Genomic DNA, 5180 nt, shown 5'->3' with positions numbered 1-5180 from the left:
ATATTATTTAATTACTTAATACTTAAATATTAATACTTAAATATAAATAAATATTTAAATATTATTTAATTAATACTATTTAATATTTTATAGAATAATTTGTAATTTTTTAACTTAACTTTCTCATTGATTTGAAAATATATGTAATACATCCTTAAAAAAGTACTCGTATTGCTTTTTTTTTTTTGAGGTAAACTTCTGATCATTACTTAAGATTTTATATTTATTAAAAAATTATGTTCTAAAAATTTTATTTTATTAAATACCTATAATACATTCAACATGAAAACTATATCTTTCTACTGCCCCCCAGATCATCTCTTTTTAAAAGTGTATATAACATATCTTTTCTTATAATTAGTATCTTAGCCTGGAAGAATTCAAGAATTGATTGCGATTTTTATCATAAATCAGATCATTTGATTCTTAATGTAAGATAACATCATGACTAGAAATTTGCGATTCAACAACGGAAATGATCCTTTCACTTCTTCCTGAACGAAAATAAAAATCAGAGTATAAGAATCTGCGCACAATGAAAGGAATATTAGGAATAGATATAAATATTAAATATTAGAGGAATAAAGAAAAATAGAAATAGAGATTAAACGTACTGCATAATGGATACAAATAAGATGTAACACATAATATGTTTTATATCTTATTTACACTGTAAAAAATAAAATGTTAATTTTAATTTAAAGACATATAATAGATTTTCCGAGACATACAAAAATACTTAAAATTAATATTTTTGTGTTCATTTACTTTTATATTAAACTAAAATTTTAAGCAACAGACAAATTGCATGGCTCACAGTTCTTTTTTATTTCTATATTATTTGTAATTTAATTGAACCTTCGAATTTAGTTTTATTCATATAATATCTGTGATAAATATAAATAAATATTTTCAGTAAGTATTTTTTACTTGGATTACACTGTGTGTGTGTGTGTGTGTGTGTGTGTGTGTGTGTGTCTTATTAAATATTTTCATAACATTTACTACATTACATACGGTAAATACTTTATAATATTTATAATAAATATTTATGATCTGTGTCCAATTTAAGATCACAAAAATATTTAAAAATTATTATTAAAAATAAATTTTACAAATATTTTATAAATATTTATAAAATATTGTGTGCTGTCTGGGTGTAGAACATACTTCCTCTGATGAACGTCCTGAGAACATCCTTATATAAATTTATATAAGGATATAAAATTATCCTTATTTATATAAGGATATTCTTTCTAAATGCTTTTGCCAAGATTTGTACTGTATATAGGAAGTTATAATATTTCTGGAACATTGTAATGTTGCTGCAATATTGTTAAAATAATTTATACTGAGGAGTAACAGAAGTGTAAAAACAAAATATTGAAATAACAAAATATAAAGCCTGTATTAGCCTACAAGTTGACAATACGATTGACAGTTGCATAGTTCTATCATCTTTCAGCCAACCACGAAGGATTCGTTATCGTGATTGATTAAAATAGAATTAGGCAACTGTTAATTGTAATCGTCAACTCGTAGATACGAGCTTAAAATAAATGTTTATACTTCTTTTACATTTCTTTGTCTCGTTTTCACCCTTTAAAAGCTTCAATTACTTTTGTTATAGTTACCCCCTTACATTTAACTTACTTTCCAATTTTTATTTTTAAGATAAAAAATACGTTTATTTATCATAATGAGTTCACGATGATTAATATAATCCATGTAATGAGATTGAGACGTAGACATTCATTAATGTGAAAAAATTTGATTCGTAACAATAAAATAATGATGATTGAATTGTAATCTGATAATGATCAGTAAATTGTAATTTATCTTAAATGTCTGAGTTTGTCGTTTCATTTTATCGAAGAAGATGAATTGACTTTTTTGGACCGAGTTACTATATAGCGTATTATCGATCTTTATCAGTCGTTGACATTCATTGTTTCTTCACTTATTTTTTCATCGATAAAAAATATAAGAAGAGCAAGGAGAGAAGCGTATTCCCGGCTTATTTTGTATTTTGTCATGGAGATATAGACTTGTGATAAAATATTCGCATTTATTTCGTTCGTTACAGATGATGACGTCGTAAATATGTCACATCGCAACTCATAGATTAAATGTTAACGACGTGAACATTTGGTCCAGATAAGACATACTGGTGTCTGTATTTACTGCAGTTTTCTACTATATGACTGCAACATTTTTCTCTATACGATTCCAAATATCCAACTTTCCATCTCATTCAAGTAAAAGACTAACACATACACATAAACGAGGGCATTATTGTTTTATTTAGATGTTATGTCAAATTTTAAATTCACACAAATTGTAACAATCGTTAACTATTTATTATTAACAAATTATTGACAAATAATTCTTTCATTATTTATCAGTTTGTTTCGAAACTCATTCAAGTTACGATCAATTAGTATTTTGAAGATAAACATATCTAATATCTTGTTTAATAACAATATTATAATATTAAAAATAAATTATTGTCCATAACTAAAGAACTCCCGTTTTTATAAAAATAAATATATGTAAATATATAATATAAATATATTACATGAACGTTTAGACATAAAATAACAATTTATCTTATTTTCTTATATTATATCTTATCTTATTTTATATTTTATATTTTCATGTTATTTGACAGTTTATTAATTTCTTTCTTTGCAAATTTGTTTTTTAAAATATAATTTAATTTTTTTGTTTAAAAGTGATTATTTTGCATCGTGGCAAATTCCAAAATGTTGTCAAACATTTCTAAGATGTTGTCTCTGTAACAATGCCTATACACATTGCGAAAACACGATGTATTTTCCGTAAGCTAATTATGGCCGATAAGATGTATCTGCGCATTTTCGTAAAAGTAGTTGCAATACACCACGTTTGCATACGAATACGTAAAACGCATATTTGCACGAGAAATTATCAATGTTTCAAAATGTGATAACGATTACCTTGTGCGTCTGATTTAAAAGTGGCTGAGAAAAGATTCCTCAGAGAAGAGTTTACAAACAATAATCATTCTTGCAAAAATGCATTGCTACAATTTCTACAAATATTTTATTATTCCCTTGTATGTACGATGATTGCAGATAATACGAATTATGAAATGGATCACAAGATAGCTAATGATTGTGATTTATTTAAGATTATAAGAAGAAGATAGAGAGACAGAAAGTATAAAAAAGATAATCGAAAAAAGAGATTGAAAAAAGAAATTTCAAAAAACATGACCGATATATTGAAGTCACTGTTATAAGAGAAAAACTTATTATGTAGAAGTTCTCTTAAAAAGAATTTCTGTAATGTTTTTTAAACTTATCTGAAATATTTGATGAACTAAAAACAACGATTGTATGTGTTATTTTATCAATTCGATAATACATAATAGCGTACTCTCATTATAATTTACAGCACTTATCTGGGAAGGATTTATTTCCTCTTTGCACGAGTAAAATATAAACAAAGGTTTAAAAAATGTGAATTACAAAAAATAATGATGTATTTTTTTATGCTCTCATTGTTGTCCACTGTTATCGTCCATTATTCACGACGGTCCCAGAGAGCCCGTCGTTTCCAAGGGAGACTATTATATCACAGCTGCGACGCTGTAAAATGATTAATTACTTATACCAATAAGCTTGTAATGTTATTGCACGTTCGTTACTGCCGTTAATCAGCAGCAAAAAGGCATTATTTATAAACACTGTGTACATCTATTTCCCCTTTAATTAATATAAGACATTAATCCTATTATTTATATAGTAGAAAATTGAAAACAGATATGCGATGATCGCATTTTTATAAGTTTTTAAATGAAATCCTACTCAATCGATATTTTCTGCAGAATAATTAAATAATACAGAATGCTGCAATATATTTAATCTTTCTGATATAAATATTATGATGTTGAAATTAATTGAAATGACATTTAAATGTCAAATATAAATCCAACAAAATGGCGAACGTAGTGCTAATGTTTTGTTCCTTCTTTTATGATAGTATAGAATATAAAATAATTTGTACAATGCTACTATTATATTATTCATTATGTTACTAATTCTATTAGCTTATCGTATATAAGGACATAGATAATCAAATCAAAAGACGATATTTCGTCTCGAGTACACAGCAATACAATAACTTAAGATATTTAATGTTGCCTCTTCAAAACGCACATTGCGCAAGTCGAAGAATTATATCTTGCTTTTATTACGTCTTCATGTTAATTAGGTTACCTTAAGACTTTTGTCACCAACTGAATAAGCACGCGCAATTGTTTGTAAATGATAGTATTTAAATTAACAAATAAATCAATTTCGATAAAATAAAAATAATTGAAGAAACGAATTGAAATAAAGTTGAAAAAAGTGATGACTTTATACTTATTCTAAAATAAATGAATAAAAAATGAAGAGACTAAGAGACTAAAAAACAATTAATTTTTTTATATTAGATTATATTATTATAAATGTTTCGACTGTATTAAATCTTACAATGAACAAAGAAAGCAAATAAATAATCGTGAAAAAATTAATAATAATATAAATTAGAAAAAAGCGCATAATATAGTGACAAATATAAAATATTAAATTAAAATAAGAATAAAAATAAACAAGTAAAAATAAAATAAAATTTTAAAAATATATCTGTAAGGGCTACAATTAAAGTCAAAAAATATTAATTATACAAAATAAAAATGTATATGCGTCCTATTTGGTCGATATATACACTAAAGTAAATAATAATATCAATAGAAAAAATAAAGAACGTAACTTATTAGGAATCAAGAATATATTAGATCCAAGTTGGAATCCACTATCAGAAATAAATATGCATAAAAAGCAATGTCAAACAAAAAATTATATCATCAAAATGTGTAAGCTTTAAAGATATAAATAATCAGTAATACAAAAAAAAATATATAAAAAGTCTAAAAAAAATTATAATTTCAAAGAAATTTTTCATGATCACAGGGAAAAGTATTTATAGTCAATTCTTTGTTGTATTTTCATTGGAATTTGCACTTGACTTCCGCGAAGAGAATTCAAATCAAAACATTTGCGTTTACTTTAACTTCATTTGGTATCTACATCTCAATTACGAATTATATTATATCGCGTGAACACGTAATTTACATATTAACAATCGGAGGC

This window comes from Atta colombica, unplaced genomic scaffold, assembly GCF_001594045.1.
Source record: "Atta colombica isolate Treedump-2 unplaced genomic scaffold, Acol1.0 scaffold288, whole genome shotgun sequence".
NCBI classification, from domain to species: Eukaryota; Metazoa; Arthropoda; class Insecta; order Hymenoptera; family Formicidae; genus Atta; species Atta colombica.
Note: the sequence above shows the minus strand (reverse complement) of the source record.